Source organism: Cupressus sempervirens, chromosome 2 (genome assembly GCF_028749045.1).
Source record: "Cupressus sempervirens isolate cs-2001-9-10 chromosome 2, ASM2874904v1, whole genome shotgun sequence".
Classification (NCBI taxonomy): Eukaryota; Viridiplantae; Streptophyta; class Pinopsida; order Cupressales; family Cupressaceae; genus Cupressus; species Cupressus sempervirens.
In genome coordinates, this window is record NC_143119.1 from 434549607 (window position 1) to 434573631 (window position 24025).

The 24025-nt window shown below is 35.6% G+C and overlaps 1 pseudogene across 1 annotated transcript; it reads right to left on the minus strand.

Annotated features, from left to right (window-relative positions):
- Window positions 1-1836: 1836 nt before the first annotated feature.
- Window positions 1837-3403, minus strand: LOC149572947 (protein TIC 20-I, chloroplastic-like; annotated as a pseudogene). The gene is made up of 2 exons (XR_016359624.1): window positions 3094-3403; window positions 1837-2703 (listed from the first exon to the last, which is right to left on the minus strand). The product of XR_016359624.1 is annotated as a protein TIC 20-I, chloroplastic-like (transcript).
- Window positions 3404-24025: the final 20622 nt, after the last annotated feature.

Genomic DNA, 24025 nt, shown 5'->3' on the forward strand with positions numbered 1-24025 from the left:
AGCTGTTTTCTACAATCTATAGAAAGCTTCGGCTCAGATCAGACATTTGGTATCTAATGGTGCAGCTATGAATAAATCTCCTCCACCCCATGATACTAATCGAACCATTTACTGGAACATTGCACCAAATGGTAAACCTTTGTCATAAATAGTGTTCAGCTAAGACTTGAGAAAGGAACTCTATGGATCCACCCTGTAGGTTCCTGCAAGATATCTTTGTTATGGCAAGTTGGGCTCATAAGAGCCACCGATTACGGAGTATGGGTTATCTTTGACCCATGAGAAACTGAGTATAGATTGCCTTTTACCCATAAAAAAAATATACTCTATAATTCATAATGAACTAGGTGAATGGTTTCGAAGCAAAATGATAAGTGACTTAGATCTGATTGATAGTATTAAGTGGCAAGATTGTTCTAAACTCTGTTCTGTTGCCGTCAACTAGATTTACAATATGCTAGTTGGCTTGTGAGAGGTCTACAGTTGGTTTAACACTTCTTGGAACTTATATTGATCTAATGATGGCTTAAAATCCTAAAATCTATGATGCATAAGCTTGTCGAACCAACAAAAAAAAAGGCTGTTTTGATTGAATGCTTATTCTTCAAGAGCCTGCTATAGCGTGCATATTGCATTCTTCTGGGTTTTCAACTAGAGTTTGTGAATTTTGCACATTTCCTTAAACTTTTTAACACCTTTTTTTTCACTGCAAAATTTTCCATTCTTTGTAGTCTTTGATGTTTGGTCAGCCTGTGGATTGGAATGCTAATATTGGATTTACTTGGCTTAATATTCTTGCCGATTATATTGAGGTGTTTAATGTTAATTTAAACAGATTTTCGCTTGTCCTTATAAATGATATTTTTTGGTTTTTATGGAAAAAGATGAATGATGGTTTTTTTCAATGTAAAAGGACACCTTACTGAGTTTGCCAGTGCACTCAATTTCCTAATTATAATGTTTCAGGTTTCAGCTACCTTGCAGATTTCCTCGGACCAATTTTATTTGTTGGTCTTTCAGCTGGTAGGTGTCCTATGTTGATATAAACTGGAGCAGCTCCTCATAATCTAATCCTATTTTGATAAACAATCTTTCATAGGAAAAAATACTGACAGCCCACATGAAATAACTGATAGTTGTAGTTTAGGAAGCATTGTGAACTCATATAATATGAAAAGTCACAAGAGCATATTATATACAGACGAAAAATCTTGTAACCTGGTTAGTTTTGTTGCCAGTTATCTATTAAATCTCTTTCCTTCACCCCCAGTTTCTCTTGCACAGCACAGACACTTGCCATTAGTTGAATGCTCAGCAGAAGCCAGCCTCATTTATTCTCAATATCATCGACTGACTGACACAAATGCTAATGAGCAAAAACAATCCCTCCATAATCAGCTCCAATAATTCTTATTCAAGACATCACCTATATCTAGGAGTTCGAATCTCCACTACCATAGAAGAATCTAGTGTATGGTCAAAAGGACACCAATACTTGTGTGAGCAGGGTCTAATTTGTGGTATTTCAACATCTAGTTAGAATCAACAATATATTATTTAGAATTTGACCACAACTTCAACACAGAAGTCTATTTCACCAATAGATATTCTTGTAAATGATTATTGAAATTACATTAATTGTACATTATTGTATAAATGCTTTAGAAAGTAGCAGTGTTTAAATTCAAGGTCCAAAATAATGTTTTTAAATTGAAGAAAATAAATGTAAATAACATTGTTTCCGACATCTAAGTAAACTAGTAATTAGCCCTCTCAGAATGCAAATCTTGGAAAAGCCACCCGATTACTCTTTTTTGTGAGTGGTTTGAAACAAGCTATGAAACTCCACTTCAAACAAATAGTCATAAAAATATTTGGACTAGTCCACATTCAAGCATTTGAAATTTCTGAAGGTGACTCGTTGGCAAATGATCTTATGCAGCCCATAGTGTAGCTAAAAATCATAATCAGAAAAAAAAACTTGGTGCTAGCGTTAGCTTTCTAGGGCAAGAACCATCCGTCAATTGTTTACATGTAAATGTTGCAATCTTCCAACATCCTTCCGATCAGAAGTGCTTCCAATGGTTAATCTCAATAGTCTTCCCTAAATCGGTAAGGCATTTGCATGTATCCAGCGTCTGATAGAAATGGCACATCAGCATACTTGCCATCCAGAGCACACATAATGCAGACAAGGCATGTAAAAAAATGCAATGGAAGCAAACCAACAAAAACGCTGCCCTAGCACCCCCCAGTAAAATGATTTGGGGAATCAATCATTGAGTTGTCCAAGAATTGAGAAAGTGATCTCTAACAACATCCCATTTACCACATGAAATCTCAGGAAATGAGGAAATTTGATATTCCTTACAATCCCCAGGTATGCTGTGAAAAAATACGCTGTAAAGAACCAGTCAGGTAGCATGCCAAGACCATAATGACCAAGGAAGGTCACTGTCAATGGTTCCAAATTCTCCAGGAATGGGTGCATACTATATGTTGTTTCTGCAAACACCCAACACACATGAATAGAAATCATGTAAGGCCAGACTGCGAAAAGTCTCATCCACCATTTTGGTTTCGTCTGCATTGGAGGAAACCCTTCATATATGCTCTTTTCATTTTTTTCTGCCCTTGGGCTTGCAAAATTCCTGCTGCGTTTCAGAGTGACTGGCAAAAAAGTTCCGAAATTTCTATGCTCTCCTGAAAAAAAGGTAACATAAACATTTACAAATGAATACTCCCATTCTGGAGACAGAAAATGAACAAAGCATATATTCTCCTAGCCAAAAAGTTTTAAGCCTATCAAATTATAAAAAGGCAGAGCCCATATATTTGTAAAATGTCTGATAACAGTATACTAACTCGTAAGAATCATATTCTACATTTCAATAATATTGTCTAGATGTCATTTATCCAGAATTGGACCACACAATTCCTTTCCTTGACAGATAAATCAACAGAATTTGAACAATGAAAAATGATCCTAACTTATGCACTCCTCACTTATTTCATATTCAAATGTGAACTAAAACAAAATGACAGACGAGCATGTTTCAAATCATGTGAAATAAGACCTTCAAAAACAGATACCTTGAGAGGAAAAAGTCCTAATTTGCGATGTGGTCTTTTCATTTCCTTTGCAAATTTTCCTGATTGAGAGCAACGGGCATGTAGTAGATGCATAACTGATAAAGTGAGAAGGTGCGACCCTTGTCCTCTGTGTCTGAAGTGGACAGATCCCTGATATGGCAAAGTGCTATTCACAGAGATGCCACAAAGTCCACTCTGAGCCATTATCATGCAGCTCCCCAAGGTCCAGATAACAGAACCAATCAAATAAAATGCAAAACTAGAAAACTGATGTACTCACGAATGTCTGAAAGAAAACACGCAAACATTAGCAAAGTCATTAAGAAATCTAGCTGCATACGAATAATGAGACCCAGGTCAAAACATTCATAGATGTAGCCTGTCAAAAATAAACAGTAACCATGAACACGACATGAATAAGAAGTTGAAAAAACCTAACCTAGTCAAATACACAAGACAAATTACAATGTGTGTGAGATAAAGCATCTACGCTTATCCAGAAGATGTCTATATATTTGATGGAAATGGAGAAAATAATGCAACCATAAATCTCAATTGGAAAAATCAGATAGAATGCTCAGTTTGTTTGCTTCAAAGAAACTGCGAGGCACGTCAAAAGTGTTATCCTTAAATGTTTAACCATGTTATTTTTAAAACTTTGCGTCCGAGTTGAAATACAGATCCAAAGGACATTTGCATTGCTGAACATCAGCAACTTTTGTTGTAGCCAACTAGAGCAGGAAGAACACTGTCTGCTTCCAAATTCAAGCCCTTGGCAGTTATCTGATCCCATGTAAATGCAACCAAGGTCATGATTGGCAAGTATTCCATGCAAATATATAACTCTTCTACAAAGGCTTGCAGCAGTACAGCAAGGTCAATTATCAACTATGATAAGACATGTGGGTCACTGCAACCAATTTAACAAGGGTTATTGGACGAGGTGAAATAACTCCGAAAAGCAGGTAGGTGGTTGAGCAATAGCTTGCAAAGTCTAAAGTTTAAACAGCCTAGAGGCAGAATCAAAGTTGCATGCACATGAACATGGATACTGTATCGGATACGGCTATATGCCACAATAATTAAAAACACGCACATATTTAACACCATTTTATATGTTATTAAGGGAGATTTTTATTACTTCAAAAGCACTAGACACCAATGCGATATAAATAATTATAATTTAATTCAACACTTCACAATAAGCAACAATAATAGCAGAGTTGCATAGAAAGATAAGACAAAAAAATGGGACACTGAAATAGAAAATCAGTTGTCTTTCTCATCCGGCGTATGTTTTCTTTATACCAAAAGAATTTAAAAATTGCATGAAGATTTTTTTGGGCACACATGGGTACAGTATTTTATGTATATCCAGGCCAATATTGGATACAGGGCTGTATATCCAATCCAAATCAGATACAGGGATGCGTGCCCCCAACAAGGGTTGAGGAGTTTCTTACTAATTTGGGCAGAATATGCAGAATTAACGGATATTTATCTGACAGCTAGTTCATATATCATCCAATGCATTCATAAACAGAAAGACATAAAAAAAGGAACATAAAGATACAAAATTGTCCTGGGACAACCCTCCTACTTGAGGGAGAAAAACTCAGCCACACTGAAATATCACTTTGTTGAATAATAATGGAAGTATAAATAAAATGTTCTCAAGTTAAAACAATAATAGTTCCTCTCAAAAACACTGCACAGAACAATCCTGGTGATCACTGATCATTACTCAGAATATACCCAATTACCTAGAACATATACAATGAATACTGCTCAGAGCACATACGATGATCACCGCTCAGAACGCATACCACAATCAGTATACCTCTTGAATAATATAGACCTGGAAATACTTGACTCACAGACTGATAAATGTCTTCATCCTAAACTGATGATACACCACACAATACTCATCTGCAGAAGAATCTCACAATGAACCACATGTGAGAAATATAAATCAAAATTAAAATCATTCACAATCCTAAACCTAAAAATTTGCTCGGCACTCACAATTACCGAGTGACAGTTTTGCTCGGTAAACACTAAGAAACCGAGTGGCAGGAGAGTTTACTGAGTGGACTCGGTAGTCAAAGGATGCCAAGTGAGCTTGGTAGTGTGGATGCCGAGTGAACTCGGTAGCCACAGAAAGGTGGAGCTCGGTAGAAGAAGGCACCGAGTGAACTCGGTAGCCACTATAGAGTGGAGCTCAGTAGAAGACGTTATCGAGTGAACTCGGCTTGAACTGCACATGACTTCTACCAAAGACAATACCGAGTGACAGAACTATAACGTGAACTCCTTTTCCACCATTAAAACCAGAGAACCAAAGTATGAAGCTTTCAAATAAACTTTTCAAATGCAAGGAATAGAAGAAGAACAATGTATTCTAGTATGCCTCCTTACTTTCTATTCAACTTTGATTAAATCATTACAAAATTTGGGAGCATTTGGCTTCAACTAGAAAACCCTAAAGTAACCCTAAACTGGTAAAACTTGAACAACTTCAATACTTCAAAACCTTAAACTTGTAGCTCTAATGGTTGCTTACAATAATGCCTGGAGCAATCATTGCTTCAACAGGTCGAAACAAACAAATAAACTACGAACTTACAGGATGACACAAGGAAGCACGTGCAACTGCAGTCATGAAATAAACTTCCTCTGTCCCTGCAACAAACTGGATTTGTTGATCACTTTCTCTGCAACTTCTCTCTGCTCTCTGTGTTTTCTTTGTTCTGCTGAACGCACACACACTAATTGAATGAATCAAAACATACCTTTTTGTCATATTTTTCCTCCTTTTTTTAGATTTCAAAAATTCACCTACCACATTCATATTTATGACTGTTCTGCAATCCGTCAGGGATGGTAGGTGGGCATTTGGCTCCAAAGAGAAATGACCAACTGCAATTAATATTCCAACGCCACACACTGATTGTACACAGATCACTCACAATGAACCACACACTGATTTTCTACAGATCACTCACAAACATCTAAATCAGATACATACAACAATGATCAAATAGCTCCCGCAATGATTATACAAGAAAACCGGCATATTGCTCATAGTATTCACAATTACATTGACACAAGCTATATCTCCAACGCTTTCGAACAGCACTGCAAGAAATCGTAACACCAGATTATATGCCGCTGAGAAAAGAAAGAGCCCAAGCTGTAGGAAGTTTTGTCAGTTACTAAGCAGTGACTCGATGGACATGTAGATGCAATAGAGTCTCCTTGAAAACCAGCAGTTATGCAAAAACCCTTTGATTTCCAGAATCTATTCAGGAATCAGACCCTTCAATAGCCACTCAAACACAAACCAACAGCCATGCAAGAATAAATTCTTCAATGCCCAACAGCCACATATGCATATGGCCTTTCATCTGCTGATGCTGAAGACTCTTCATAGTCTTCAAAAGGCATGTCTCTTCATATAGAATACCGTTCAATATTCTAGACTCTTCGCAGTCTGAAGTGTATGCCCAATCATAAGACGAGATTGGTTAAGGCAGAAGAGTATACATAGCAAATATCTCAAACATGATACTGATGCAATCACAGGTACGCGGATAGCTCCTGAAGCTACCAAACTTCAACACCATCTACCAATTTGAACTTGAGAGCAAGTCCACAAATTACCGGAGGGTATTGCTTAATCAACTAGGTGTTTTATCTTCACATTAAAAGGGCCCATAGCCATTTACATATTGGATGGAGTTTAATTCTTTTTATAAGAGTTGTATTGAGTTTGATTGGAAGCTTTTAATCTTCCCAAGCACCAATGGAAGGATTTTTTTCAGCAATTTAAGAAAATATATCTTGCAAACAACAACTGTGAAATATAATCATTTATAACTACACAAGCAAAATTTTCTTTACAAAAAATGAAATATGCGTTAATGAATAACAGAAATGGGTGTGTTCCATTTCTCATGAATACGAATAAGAATTTCATAACTAACTATAGGAAAGAATTCCAGCTAGCTTCTCATGAACCTGATGTTACTTTAACAGCATAAGAAGTTCAATATGAAATGTAAGATTAACTTTCATATGATGCGAAACTAACAATTCTTTATTCAAAGGTTGCTATAAAATATAATAGAATTAATCACCAAGAATAATTCATAGAACCTGTGCCCTGATGGTTCAATCTTTGTTGTACTTCTTTTAGCTTCCGACCTCTATAGGGTGAAAGAGCATCAGCAGGGATTTTTGCCACCCAACCGTTGATCTTACAATTGTGACCTATTAGTTACCCACACGAAGTGACCTACCCTCCCAAGGGCATTCAAACATAGCTTCAATTTCCTTGTCATTTGAGACTTAAAGTAGAACCCACAACTGTTTCAACCAACCAGCCTATATAGACATCTTTGCTTATCTAGGTGACTTTCCTAGGTAGACATTGCCCTGCTGGTTTAGTGATTGACGGTTAATACCCATAACATAGTAACGTCTTGGCCAAGGCCTCTACAATTGCAAGCATTGTTCTTTATGTTGTCATTATTACCACCAACTAGTATATTGAGTCTTTTAAACTTGTTAAGGTAACCACAATACATCATTAATTTGTTCATTTCTGACAAAAATAAATGGTCAATTGACCCTAGTTCCATGGTTAATAGCCAATCTAACAAGCCCCTTTCACACAATTTACCATAGTTAGACAAAACAAATCTTTTCTATTATTTTCCCTTCCTATCATAGAAATGGAATCCCTTCCCAAATTTTTGTCACAATTTCATATCTTGCTATATGACCTAGCTGTTCAGGTTTGAACCATAACACTCCAGAAACATGAGTCAACTAATCAGTTAAAGACACACTCTCATATATCGATGATGATCCCAATACACCCACACATCATTAAAGAGATATACAGTACTAATGAACTGTCAAATTTAGCACATCAGACTAAAGATCAAACACTTCACAACTTTTGAGGCAATTCCTAGTACAAGTATGGAACAATCTAATGAGTCCCTTTCACACAATTTACCATTGTTAGACAAAAAAAAATCTTTTCTATTACTTTCCCTTCCTAGCATAGAAATGGAATCCCTTCTCAAATTTTTGTCAAATTATCATGTGTTGCTATATGACCTAACGGTTCAGTTTTGAACCATAACACTCCTGAAAGATGAGTCAACATATCAATCAAAGACAAGTGTCATATATCGATGATGATCCTAATGCACTCACACAACATTAAAGAGATATACAGTACTAATGAATTGTCAAGTTTAGCACATCAAACTAAGTAAAGATCAAACACTTCACAACTTTTGAGGCAGTTCATAGTACAAGTATGGTTTAAGCTCAATGATAGTAGGATAGGGCGTTTTAAACCACCAAACATTAATAAAGATTGACATTGATGGCAGTGAAGATTCATAGCCAATAAGCACTCTCATATCTGATATTCTCAATTTCAATCCAATATGCAAATTGACAGTTGATATACAGATTGACATTTAAGATGCAGACTCATACCAAAATGCACTTTCATACAGTTAGGCGGTATTCAGATTATAATTGATATGCAAGTTCACATTTAGTATGCGTTTGCAGACTATGTTTTAAGTTTAACCGAGAGTTCATCCACATATTGTGACATATATGAATAGGTTTGGGGTGAATTAGATAAAGACAGGTCACTGTGCTATGACCTTCAAGTTAAATTTAAGAATAGATTAACTGAATACTGTTCCATACCAAAGTGCATACTTATCGAAGATATATAATATGGATGATGTACTAATAAGCAGATTAATATCCCAGATCAAAATTTGCATCTGACATACCATTATATTGATGGATCAAGTTGATATGATTTCAGGTTGGTTGTTCGCTGTCCGAAGCATACAAACCTTAAAGTTCCACTGATACAATGCCAGCTTTTAAGGGTGGGAGTAGAAAAGGTCTCATGGAACTTATTGACCAATTTCATCTAAACCAGATTGATACACAATTACAGCCACAAGAAAGGAATGACTGTCATGGCATGGTTCTATGGAAAATAAGGACCTTCACCTGTGTGTATTGTTCTATTACTCACGACAAGATGACAGATTCAGTTTAACAATTCAATCCATTGCTGACAAGAAATGAAAAAAGATGAGTTATCTCTGCTCAAAGAACAAAGTATGATTGTATATTATGGAACCAAGTCATTAAACTCTTTTCTGCTATGTAAATGCATTGCACAGGAAGGTCTATTTCTATTTTCACATGCTCAAACATTGTGCACAATAGAATCTTGCAAATGTGACAGAAGAAAAATGATTTAATTTCATGAATTAAGAATCCAGGCTTTCAAATAAAATGATTGAGACAACTTAATGCATGTGATGAATACTACAACAGATCAACGTATTAATTCCAACTATACTTAATGCATAAATCGAATGATAATTCTTTCTAATAGCAATAATATCAATGCATCCGATCATGAAAATGACAAATAAAAGAGCAAGGTTCCATGCCTGCAATCAAAAAGATCATTTGCCAAGTTGGTAGACAATGAAGACTTCGGAGTACTGCACATTTCCTAATCAGATATTGCAGACTGATTCTCATTACAAGTTCAAGTATCTCAACTCACAGACGAACACCCACCAATAGCAAAACATATGCCACACTTCACGCCAAGCCCCAAAAGAATGATCAACAAGAAATGAACTTCCAAGAAAAAGAGTGGCATAGAGGTGAGAGGAGTAACTTCTTGCCTGCAGTGGCAAGAGGAGTTACTCATGCGACCTCCACAATATTCCCCAAGGTTCACATAAACCTTTGGTTGATAAAATGAAATAAATCAGCTGCTAGCATCAAAACGCCCATTGTCTAGATGCAATAGAAAATCACATATGTGTGTACATGCCTAAGTAATCATGTTATGCGTATATGTGCAATGGACTGAGTGCCAACTTTCACTTGTTTTCATCTACATTGTCATATAAGAACATGACCATATGCATCAATTTGTGTATGGTCGGTTGTGTGTTTGTATATAAATGCATAAAGTATATGAATTATTATAATGCATACTTTAAAAGGAAATGAATGAAGAAATCATAGGGTTGTTCTTCAAATTCACAAGGATCCAATGCATTTAGATTAATTATAACACCAAAATTCTTAATTAACATTAGAAGTTACAAGAAGGTCTATTTCTACTAGAGGGTGTAATATGAACGAATCACTTTATTCAAAATGTGCAAAATTGTGAAATTAAAATGGTACAAGAAGTTGTGCAAAGATACCACACAACAAGTGGGCTATTGGAATTGTATTGCAATTTATTATGCAAATTAAATAATAACAAGTATTAAAGAGAATGAGAAATTTCTCAACATTGAAACATGCAATCCACACTCTTTCAAATGATGCAATGTATCTTTCTATCCACGTAATCATTGCACCTCCTTTTGGTGCAAGTGCTAGTTATTATATTTTTTACAATGACGGTAGTACCTAGTCCCTATTTGTTAGTGGATGTGGAAGAAGATCCATTGAGTGAGTAAGGGGATTGTCAGAATAAGGGGGTGTGTGGACACACATTAAAGGCCATGAATGATTCAAGTTGGAATTGTAATTGTTTAACCAGTCATAAAGTCTTGGCTGGGAGTTGCCTTACATATGTTTAGTTGATTGCCTTTATCTTCTAATGTTAATTAGGAATTTTGGTGTTATAATTAATCTAAATGAATTGGATCCTTGTCGATTTGAAGAACAACCTCGATGATTTCTTCATTCATTTCCTTTTAAAATATGCATTATAATAATTCATATACTTTATGCATTTATATACAAACACACAACCGACCATACACAAATTGATGCATATGGTCATGTTCTTATATGACAATGTAGATGAAAACAAGTGAAAGTTGGCACTCAGTGCATTGCACATATACGCATAACATGATTACTTAGGCATGTACACACATATGTGATTTTCTATTGCACCTAGACAATGGCCGTTTTGATGCTAGCAACTGATTTATTTCATTTTATCAACCAAAGGTTTATGTGAACCTTGGGGAATATTGTGGAGGTCGCATGAGTAACTCCTCTTGCCACTGCAGGCAAGAAGTTACTCCTCTCACCTCTATGCCACTCTTTTTCTTGGAAGTTCATTTCTTGTTGATCATTCTTTTGGGCTTGGCGTGAAGTGTGGCATATGTTTTGCTTTTGGTGGGTGTTCGTCTGTGAGTTGAGATACTTGAACTTGTAATGAGAATCAATCTACAATATCTGATTAGGAAATGTGCAGTACTCCGAAGTCTTCATTGTCTACCAACTTGGCAAATGAGGAGGTGCAATGATTACGTGGATAGAAAGATATATTGCATCATTTGAAAGAGTGTGGATTGCATGTTTCAATGTTGAGAAATTTCTCATTCTCTTTAATACTTGTTATTATTTAATTTGCATAATAAATTGCAATACAATTCCAATAGCCCACTTGTTGTGTGGTATCTTTGCACAACTTCTTGTACCATTTTAATTTCACAATTTTGCACATTTTGAATAAAGTGGTTTGTTCATATTACACCCTCTACCATATCTCAATTGTTTTTGGTAACATCATCAGAAAGGCTTCCAAGATTGTTTTGATACAATCCTAACCAATTCATTGAAGTAGAAGCAGTTAGTGATATTACTTTTTCTTCTTCTTTTTTAGCTTCATTTTCATCAGCGTCTACTCTTCCTCTTCGACTTCCTCCTCCTCCTCCTCCTCCTCCTCATCTTCATCTTCTTCCTCCTTTAACTGTTTCTTCTTTGGCTTCTTCTTCTTCCACTTTGTGTCACTGTTTCCCTCCTTTGTATTCTCCTTCTACTTCACCTTCTTTTGTTTCTTCTCTTTCTCCTTCTCCACCTCCACCTCCTCCTCCTCATCTTCATCACTCACTGTTTATTCTTCTTCTACTTCCACTTCTTTTCTCTCTCTTGCTTCTCCTTGTCCTCTTCCTACTTCTTCCGCTTCTCCTCTTCCTCCTCCTCCTCTTCATTTTTCTCCTCCTCCTTTGGCTTCTCCTTCTTCTTTCACTTTGTCTCACCCTTCTCATCCCCACTCTTCTCCTTCTCAGTATTGAAGATGAATATTTACTTATGATTTTAGTTTTACAAAATATATTATTTCTTTTAATGATAATATTTAACCATACAATTATATATTGATATGATAAAAGAATAGTCCTAGAATAATATTATTAAATTAAATTATGTAAGTGTGATATTCAATCAGCAAAATAATTAAAAAGAAAGGTTTAAATATTTACAATTTTTCTCGCATTAAATTTTATTTATTTTTACCACATCTTCTTACTCATAATAAAAAGATATTTTTTAAACAAGAGCTCTAGGATAGCTTGGGTTCTTGCCTTGTACAAAAGTTTGAAGGTATGGGATTTAAGTTCTTGTTTGAATTTTTTTTTATATGCATACTATTAATGACCTAGTGTTGAAATAATGTCATTTTAACTATTGTTTGGTTATGCATGCACCTTACATAAACACAAAGCAAAATTCTAAAAATTAAAATTGAATATAATGAATTGTATCTTATTCAATATTATATCTGTTGGTTCCCAAAACTGTAGATTGGAATCCTATGAGCCTTGCTTGCTTAATGTTGGGATATCCAAGTGGTTATGGCGAACTTGACATGATCAATCAATTTGATCTAGATCCTTTGTGCTTCTAGCTCTGCAGAACCAAGGCAAGTGCACCTGATCCTAGATAATAACCTTAGATAATAACCACTAAAACTTAAACTTTAATTCACCAATTAAACCTTCATAGTATAATCTAATCTAATTGTTGACAATTGGCTAATGGTGATATGTAATTGTTGTCATTTATGGTAACACATGATGTACATGTTCACAGGAAACCTCAGAAATAAAGATACTTAGTGTTTGGTAATTAAAAAATTGTATTAGTATAGAATTTGGTTTACATCAGTGTATTGTTTTGTTTATAACTTGTTGCTAACATCATATTATGACTACCAAAGTTACATGGAGATAGTATACATGTTGGTGATGATGTGTATAACCTCAGAAGTTAGTATAGACTATATAGAACATAGATATTTGTGTTTTGATGAAGCAGGTCAACGGAATTGAAGGAAAGAATTGTATGTTTACAAAACAATTACTTGTCCAATTAGGGCCGACATCCTAGATGTTTACTTTAATTTGAAAAGTGGTTTGTGGTCTTAGTTGATCCATTAGTAATTTGTGTAAAGGCATGGTACTTATGCAAAGGACATTTTGCAGTAAGATAGTGAAGTGTGCTATCTTGATTTGAAATGCAAGTTGTGCGAATATTGGACTATATGCGAATCTTTGTGGAAATGATATATGCAAAGTTTTATATGAGCTATTTGGTGATTTGAGATCGAGTTGACGATCAAAGATCAGTCAAGGAAGAAGATATAGTACTTATATCCAATCTAACTACTCGTTTAAGCAGTGAGCTCTTCTTGTGATTAGAAGTGCATGTATGGGCAGTGAGCTCATCTTGCATCTACTGTACCACAACTCCTAACAGGGTTGGAATATCGTAACATGGATTCAAAGTCTCTTGACAAGGACTCTTTATACTAAATTTTCTCATTGAATCCTAATAGGGTCCATCCTCTAACAATGAACATATATATCACTATATTATCTAGTGGGTATCATCCCCATTGGGGTTTTCCCTTGGCCAGGGTTTTCCTAGTTAACATAATATGGTGCTATGAGTTATCTTTGTGCATTGTTACTGTTACTATTCAGCATTACTTTATTGCTTTGTTATGTGTGGTTTAAAGTAAGTAATAATATCTAGTTAGTGACTAAAGTTTGTAGATTACTGGTTCACCCCCCTCTCAGTAATCCCTATTTCTAATAATTGGTATCAGAGCATGGTTACTTTTAAGAGGCTTAACAACTTAAGTAAGATCCCTATGGATATGGAATAGTTGATGAAGAACCTTGAAGAAGCTCTTGAACAAATTGATCTCCTTACTAAAGAAAGAGATAAGATGAAGGACAAATATGAAGACTCCAAAGCATACATTGGCCAGTTGAAGGAAAAGATTGAACATCTCAAATCCAAGCCTGAATCCACTAAATCTGAAACTCTAGTGATGATGACTATTCAATTTTGGAAACAAAGTACAAGATCTTGAAGCATGAGTTGAAAATTAAAAATCTAAAGTTGACTTTGAGAAATGATCCTAGCAAAGCTGAATATGATTTGAAGACTGAAAATGCAAATCTGAGAGCAAGTTTGGCAAAGAAAACATCTGAGTTTGAAACATTGAAAGAAGATCATAAAGAACTCCATAAGTACAATATTATTGTGAAAGGTGAACTGACACAGTGCAAACAACAACTTGAGAAGTTTTATTCTAGTAGAGAAAAGCTTGATGATTCAATGTCTATACAGAGACCTACTATTGATAAGATTGGTCTTGGTTATCTAATTAACATGTCTGCAAAGAAACCTGAGATTAGATCAGATCTGAAAGAAAAAGACAAATCTGATGATAAGATTGAATCCAGTCAATCTTCTAAGAAACCTAAAGAAGTTGAGCAAAACAAGGAAGTTGAAATCTTGGATGAACCAGAGCAAGTGGAAACTCATAAGGAAACTAGATATGAATTTAGAGGTAAGTGCTTTTTATGTAATGAAATATGTCATATGAAAAAGAGATTGTACAAATAAGTCATTTAATCATATTAAGGACTTTTATTCTCATAATTGTCATGGTATGGGTCATAATGCAATTGATTGTAGGAAACTTAAGTATGATAATGATAGAAGAAATAGTAGAATGTCTAGAAATACTAACCTTGTAGATATAAGAAGATCTAATGAAAGGACATCAAGAGAAGGAAGATCTTATGAAGACAGAAGATAGATTGTGTGTTATAAGTGTAACAATTTAGGACACAATGCTCATGCACCTAATGATCAGCATAATCCTAGAAGCAGAGCACTTGTATGTCATTTATGCAACAACTTCAGACACACAGTGAAGTACTGTAGAATGGATAGAAACTTCACAGATAGAAGAAACAATGGAAGAAACTTTAGGAACATAAGGAATGATGGAAGGACCATCGAAATGATAGATGGAACCATGAAAGGAACTCCAGAACTAATATAGACAATGAGGAACACAAAAACATTGTAACTAAACTTTGAGAAGAACTTAATGAAACATTTGTAAAAGGAACAAACATCTCAAAAGAAAAGTTAGATGATGATGAGATAGGAAGATCAAAGTCAATTGTTGAGTTTGATTCAATTTAGTTGAATTAAGTTTGTTCACATCATCAGAATTTGATAACTTCAGTCAGAAGTTGAATTAGAGGTAGCAAAGTTGGAAAAAGGTGTATCTAGCTATGTTTAGATGGTACTTAAGCTCGCTTGTAATTTGGAGCTCATCTAAACAAATTATGAAGGAATTCAGAGTTACTGGTATTGTAGTAAAGGTTGATTCTACAACAGAAGATGAAAAATATGTTTTTGCAAAGGATTTCATGATGCAAAGTCTTGAGGATGTTTGTCATGATGAAAGGAGGCTATAGTAAACCTTGGGTGACATCTAAAGATCATATAGATGATCTTGAGCAGTTATTTGATTACAAAATATAATTGACAACTTTTCATATTTGTAAAGTACACAATTAATGTAAGTTCAAGTTGAAGGGTTAAATGGAGTACATAATTTATTTTCACTTCATTGTGAACACATCCGAAGTGAAGAGCATTCAAAAACGACTTGTAAGAGTGATTTTGAAGCAAACCCTATTTTCAAAAAGAGGTATTTTATCATTTCTCTGCAAATTTTTTTGGTAAAAGTTCATAATTGATAGAATCATGGATATGTCAGTAGTACACAATGTTGATAATGAAGATAGACCTAAGTTAAAGATTGTTTCCATAAAACCTAATGAAGGAAACCCTAACTCAGCATTGTTTATCACTCTGAACAATGTAGTTTATCTTGAAGATGTAGGAAGTTATTTGAATAGCAAGTTTGAGTCTATTGGTAGTGAATTCATGAGCAAAGACATGCAATTCGTTTTTAGCCATGACATGACTGTGAAGCCCAGATTTCAACATCTAAGGGAATTAGACTTGTTTAAGTATCACTTCTACCGTGAGTTAGACATAGATGAATGGACACAAGTTATATTGAGTAGGATACATGATGGTAAGTTATGGATGCAAGGTAATATAGTTGACATTTCTGCCAACCTCATTCGTGAGGTAACTAGTCTGAGTAAACAAGGTAGTCTACCTATAGGTGAGAAATTGGTAAAGAAGAAAGTTGGAAGCTATACTAAAGCAGTATACAATGGAAAGGCTATGGTGATCAGCACCATCAAGCAAGATGATGTGAGATTTCTAAGTAGAATTATTGCTTATTCTATTTGTACAAGTTCTAAGATTGATGAACTTTCAATAGGATTCATATATGCAACATATAAGATATGTATATAAAAAGAACAAGTGAATCTTAGTGAAATACTGAGAATGCAACTCCTAGAAAACCTAGAAAAGGTCAAGGGTATGTGTAGGATCATGGTGTGCCAAAAAGTGGCGATGTGAAAAAAATATAGTTTGAAAATGTCTAAAAGCATTTCAAAATCTGCTCTAACTTTTTTCCACCCATCGTGATACCAAAGATAAAAAGTTAGGACCAAGCCTTATCAGGTATCTGATATGAAATTGGATACTCGATACTTGTAACATTGATTTAAAAAAAAAACCCCGAGCGTTGTTTTCACATTGTGTTTTGTGTGTATATGAGAGCTCCCTCTTTCCGGTATTCGATCTAAGAATGGGTATATTGTATTAGTAAACATTTTTTATTTTTAAAAAAATGTTTGAATGAATCTTATTATAAATTCATTATTTTTAATTGAATTTGTTAAAAATTAGGTTTTTTTAAATAAAAATTATTGAAATTTAGGTTGTTTTTAATAGAAATTATGTTTTGCAAATTAATAAGTATGGCTGACCAAAATGATGATATTGAGGCAAGAAATAATGTTCCTCGTAACCCTCCACCAAATGATCTAGTGCCCCCTCAAAACCATCCACCAAATAATCCCCTACCCCCTCAAAACCCTCCTCGAATTGAAGATTTGATATTTGAAAATCTCACCGAATTGAGGGTTTTGCAAACCACATATAATACTATACCCGCATTGGCTCCTATGTTATCCATGTTAAACACCATAGTGGATAATATTGAAACACTTACCAATGGACAAAATGCCGCTCTTCACTAGTGTGATGAAATGCATGCCATGTTTGATGATGGGTTGGACTATGATGAGGTTGCGGCCCTAAATATGAGTAAAGATGATTTGGTTGCCCTTTTTGTAGACCCAAAAATCAGTAAACAAGTCAACTGCACAAAGCCCAAACTATCAATTAAATGGTGCACAAATGATGCTATACGTGCAAACTTTTGGGATCATTGGTGGACAATTTTTGACATCCCTCCACATAGAAATTTAGAGGTGCCATTTTATTTCCTTAGAAAATTGTATGCATAATTTGTGTTGGGCCTCAAGGTGAACTATTGGAGCATAAAGCCCAACATGGGTGTAGGAGGAGCTCCTCAGGATAGACCCTTTTCCTAGTGGAAGAAAGTTGGCACTTTTATCCCCCTACTGATGTTTCCACCCCTCCTCGAGTGTAGCATCCTGATATCATTGCAGAGGCTAGATCTCAGATTATTAGAGCCATCCATAGATTGAGTAGCCTATTGATATCCCAGACTAGGTTAGTGTTTCCTCCCTATGTTGATGATGCTGGTGCGAGTTCATCATTAGTGATCTCATCACATGTATGTGTGCCCCATACTTGCATAATGTGCAAGAATATTTTTCTAGATCCCATAGGTGATATTTCTGAGTATTAATTTGTATTTGATGAGGATACACCAGATGCATGTACAAAGGTTACACACCCTGACGCGAGAGAGGAGAGGCATGTAGAAGCATGGACTCCTTCTATGTCAGTATGTGTATACATTTTTTTGTTACAACATATGCATTTAAAGTTAATCTTTATGATAGAGTAATTTTAATTTTTAACCCATACTGACTTATACATGTATGTGATCTTCATTCATGTTTAGTTGATGACTAAGGAGGAGCTCAGATAGGTTGATAATGTCACCCTCTCAACTATTTTATTTGACCTTGAGACATCTATAATACATTATGTTGTGTTCTCATTTTTTTTTCTATTTAATATTATAGCATATATGGTTTCTAATCTTTCTTTTTCCTTGTAGGTATCACCTGTCAGTGGGGGACAGTGCAAGAGATGAGGTGAGACCCATTGATAAGGGAAAGGTAATTAGGCACTTTCTATTTGATTAAATATCGATGCATTCTTATAAAATGTTTGTGGTAATGAATTTAATTACATTATTTATTATATAGGGCATGGCTACCATGCAGATTCCATGTCGTAGACACTCTAGCATTTCCATTTGCATTGAAAGCCCCATCATATATATTAGTATCACTTATTTTCTATTTTCCTTATTTTCATAAATAAATTCAAAACTGATTTTCGGGATATTAACAAGTAGTATTTTGTATCTCATAGGAAACACCTAGTGCACATGAGGTTGGACGACATAGTTTTGTATCTTTGTTAAAATAGCCATCATATCTTAAGGAGGAGTTGACAAAGGTAAGTTCTAGTTTGAATTCTTGATTATATATTATAAATTTAGTATGCTATGAATTATAATGTTATAGTTTAAGTTGTAGATTCATCTGACAAACATACTTGAACATACACAGGCCACAATCAACAAGGTTCAAGCATTGTGAAGGACATATGAGAGGACTCCTGACCAACGTAGGAGGTTGACGAGAGAGGTATTTATGATGAAATTTTAATACTATAAATATTCATTAAAAAAAAAGATCATTATGCATTTGAGTAATTTAATGTTGGATACATAGAATCATATAAATTTAGTAGTCTATTTTTGAGTTTTCCTTTTTTGTTTATGTAGGAGGCATCCGATCCACCTAGTGCAGTGAAGAGGTTGCATTTTGATCATGCACCAGCAACCTAGGATAGTATAGTTGTCATAGGATGCATCATGAGACATTTTGAGATGGCATATGCCACACTGTTGATAGAAACATTGATATTATACACATTTTGATGGCATGATCAACCACATTTTGTATATGAATATATGTTTGTGTAATTTGTCTATGGATACATGTATTTTGATATATATTTTTGTCATTTATGTGCATGATATACATATTAATTTAGTATAGTATTGTTCAATTTATCGTGGATCATGTGTATTGTTCATGTTTATGGAATATCATTCATTTTGATCATGTTTGTTATATTCGATTCAAATGTAATAATTTGTGAATAACATTTTAACAACCTTTATTATCGAATTTTGATGCAATGTTTAATTTGAAATGCTATCATATATGTCTAATTTGAAATAATCTTTGCAATCCACCTCCTTCACCCTGGTACATCAACTTTACAAAGAAAAATGAGAACAAGTGCTATTATGAGACATTACTACACATTTAGATTACCAAGCCCACATGAAATTTTGGCAATGCAAGAAAGATTCAAGGCTTCCATCAATATCATGACATTGCTACATATGAGTTTGGATCAACCAACAACTCTAAAATAACTAAAAATCAATATCTCAAACAAATTTCAACTAGATATTGTTGTTAACACATTAAAATCATAGTCATAGCAAGGTCATTTCACACCTTATCTATAGGTGTTTCCAAACTTGCACGGTCATGCTCAAACCCCTAACTAACTCTTTGCACTCATTTTCAACTTTGCAAGAAAAAGTTGCAAAAGTTGTAAAATTGCAATTTGAGCAATTTTTGCTATGACTTAAAATTCTTAATTAGATGAGTTCACAAAACTTGGTAAGGGGTCCTATTAGGTTGATTTAGATATTCCAAGATGGTTTTTGACCCTTGGCCAACTTTTCTACAACTTTGGTCAACCTAACCCCTATTGAGCAACTTATAGGAATAATAGCAACCTAGGAGCAAAAACCCACTTAGCAACTAAGTTAACCTTACCTAAGGACCTAATAGGTCTTATTAAACCACTAGTGATGTGGCTAGCATAAATAAAAACCAAAATGACAAGAAAGAAGCACTGGGTACAAACTAGACTACCTAAGTGCTCCTACACTACGATGGTCGCAGACGATGGAGGCTCTCTGTGGTCGGAACAAGGTTGTTAGTAGGGTTCACCTACCCATCTAGAGTTAATGGTGCTAATGATTCGATGCCAAGATCAATGGTTTCAATGTTACGCTGTGATGCACCTATGAACTGAGGCACACTACGAGTTTTGGCATCGAATGGGATTGCTGTGTCGAATCCAAATAGAATGTGATATCTCAAAAATGAGATAGGTTATTTTAGGCCTTGGCATGGTCATCATGTAACATTCAAAATTTCATCGATAGCCCTCACGAGCTCCAAGTTATGACCCTCAGAAGATCGGCCTCAATACACACTTAGAGCACCTTGGAGACTCTTCGATACAGGGTGACTGTAGACGATGGAAGCTCTCCGTAGCTAGAAAAAGGGTGTCACTAGGGCTTACCTACCCATCTAGAGATAATGGTACTAACAATTTGATGCCAAGATCAATGGTTTCAAAGTTACGCTATGATGCACCTATAAACTGAGGCACATTGTGAGTTTTAACATTGAGTGAGATCACTGTGCTGAATCCAAATGGAATGTGATCTCTCAAAAATGAGATAGTTTATTTTAGGCCTCAACATGACCATATGTAGCATTCAATGCTTCATTAATAGCCCTCATGATCTCCAAGTTATGACCCTCGAAAGATCGACCTCGACACACACTTAGAGCACTTTGGAGACTCTTCGGTATAGGGTGGCTGCAGACAATGGAGGCTCTTCATGGTTGCAACAAGGGTGTCAATTAGGTTCACCTGCCCATCCAGAGCTAATGGAACTGACAATTCGATGCCAAGATCAATGGTTTCAAAGTTACACTGTGATGCACCCATGAACTGAGGCACATTGCGAGTTTTAGCATCGAGCAAGATTGCTGTGCCGAATCCAAATGGAATGTGATCTCTCAAAAATGAGATAGGTTATTTTAGGGCTTGACATGACCATCATGTAGAATTTTTTTTTTCATCGATAGCCCTCACAAGCTCTAGGTTACAACCCTCAGAAGATTGGCCTCGACACGCACTTAGAGCACCTTGGAGACTCTTTGGTATGAGGTGGCCACAGATGATGGAGGCTCTTTGTGGCTAGAAAAAGGGTGTCACTAGGGTTCACTTTCCCATCTAGAGCTAATGATGTTGATGATTTGATGCCAATATCAACGATTTTAAAGTTGCGCTATGATGCACCTATGAACTGAGACACACTACAAGTTTTGGCATTGAGCGAGATCTTTGTGTCGAATCCAAATAGAATGTGATCTCATGAAATGAGATAGGTTATTTTAAGCCTCAACATGACCATCATGTAGCATTTGACATTTCATTAATAGCCCTCACGAGCTTCAAGTTACAACCCTCAGAAGATCGGCCTTGACACACACTTAGAGCACCTTGGAGACTCTTTGGTACGGGGTGGCCATGGACGGTGGAGGCTCTCCATGAATAGAAGAAGAGTGTCACTATCGTTCACTTTCCCACTTGAAGCTAATGGAACTGATGATTTGATGCCAAGATCAACAGTTTCAAAGTTATGCTGTGATGCACCTATGAACTGAGGCACATATTGAGTTTTAGCATCAAGTGAGATCGCTATGTTGAATCCAAATGAAATGTGATCTCTAAAAAATGAGATAGGTTATTTTAGGCCTCAACATGACTGTCATGTAGCATTTGACATTTCATCGATAGCCCTCATGAGCTCTGAGTTACGACCCTCAAAAAATCAGCCTTAACATGCACTTAGAGCACCTTGGAGACTCTTCGATACGGGGTGGCTGCAGAAGATGGAGGCTCTCTACAGCCAAAAAAAGGGTGTCACTAGGGTTCACCCATCCATTCGAAGCTAATGGTACTGATGATTTGATGCAAAATCAACGATTTCAAAGTTACACTACGATGCACCTATGAACTAAGGCACACTGTGAGTTTTGGCATCGAGTGAGATCGCTGTGCCGAATCCAAACGAAATTTGATCTCTCGAAAATGAGATAAGTTATTTTAGGCCTCAGCATGAACGCCATGTATAATTTGATGTTTCATCGATAGCCCTCATGAGCTCTAAGTTACGACCCTTGGAAGATTGGCCTCGACATGCACTTAGAGCACCTTGGAGACTCTTTAGTAGGGGGTGGCCATGGACGATGGAGGCTCACCATGGATAAAACAAGGGTGTCACAAGGGATCACTCGCCCATTTGGAGCTAATAGTGCTAACAATTTGATGCCAAGATCGACGATTTCACAGTTACATTGTGATGCACCTATGAACTAAGGCACACTGCAAGTTTTGGCATCAAGCAAGATCATTGTGCCAAATCCAAACGAAATGTGATCTCTCAAAAATGAGATAGTTTATTTTAGGCCCCGGCATGACCATGATGTAGCATTCAACATTTCATTGATAGCCCTCATGAACTCCGAGTTACGACCCTTGGAAGATCGGCATTGACACATACTTAGAGCACCTTGGAGACTCTTCGACACGGGGTGGCTACGAACAATGGAGGCTCTCTATGGCCAGAACAAAGGTGTCACTAGAGTTCACCCACCCATCTGGAGCTAATGGCACTAATGATTCGATGCCAAGATTAGCAGTTTCAAAGTTACGCTATGATGCACCTATGAATTGAGGCACACACTGAGTTTTGGCATCGAGTGAGATCGCTGTGCCAAATCCAAATGGAATGTGATCTCTCAAAATTGAGATGGGTTATTTTAGACCTTGCCATGAATGTCCTGTAACATTTGACATTTCATTGATAGCCCCCACGAGCTCTGAGTTAAGACCCTTAGAAGATCTACCTTAACACACACTTAAAGCACCTTTGAGACTCTTTGGTACGGGGTGGCTACAGACGACGAAGGCTCTCTGTAGCCAAAAAAAGGGTGTTACTAGGATTAGTATTAAGTAAAAACATTATTTTTTACCTCTCTCAAGTTTTTGGCATTGGGCACAGTGCAAGTTTGGTGTTGGTATGTATTAAAATCATCATTTTTTAGGTCCCTCCACTTAAATTGCATAAAATCATCTTTGTTTCTTTCATTAGATCAACAAGTTTACATTTACAATATCTCAAGTGTTTCATCATTATTACATCAATACACAACTACCAAAAATCATAGTGTCAAAAATAGTAGTGTCAAAAAAGTATTGTTCTTAATTGCTTTTGGATTAGATTGTATTGGGATATTCTACCATCAACATTTTGAATCACACTACATGATTCATCATCAGGATGAGAGAGAAAGAGTTACAAAAAATACAATAAGTTGTAGATTGGGACTGACTCTAAAGATATAAGGGACTACATAGAGGGAGAAAGCACACAAACCAAGGGAGGGGACTAAATAACTTTTTAAAAAAGGAAGTAAATAAATAAAAGGATCAACTGAGAAGGCAGTAAGGGAATGATAAAAGTAAAAATAAAAATAAAATAATAAATAACACAAGGGTAAAAGCACAGATCTGTGTCACCGTTTGTGATACGAAAACCTGTTTTGGTCAAATCTCATTTCTCTATCAAAACTCAATTTAAAAAAAAAACTAAAAATACCCTTTTATAGATCTCAAATTCAATATCATCATTATATAAATTTTTGAGTGTTTTGATTAGTTATAATATGTTATAATCTCAAAG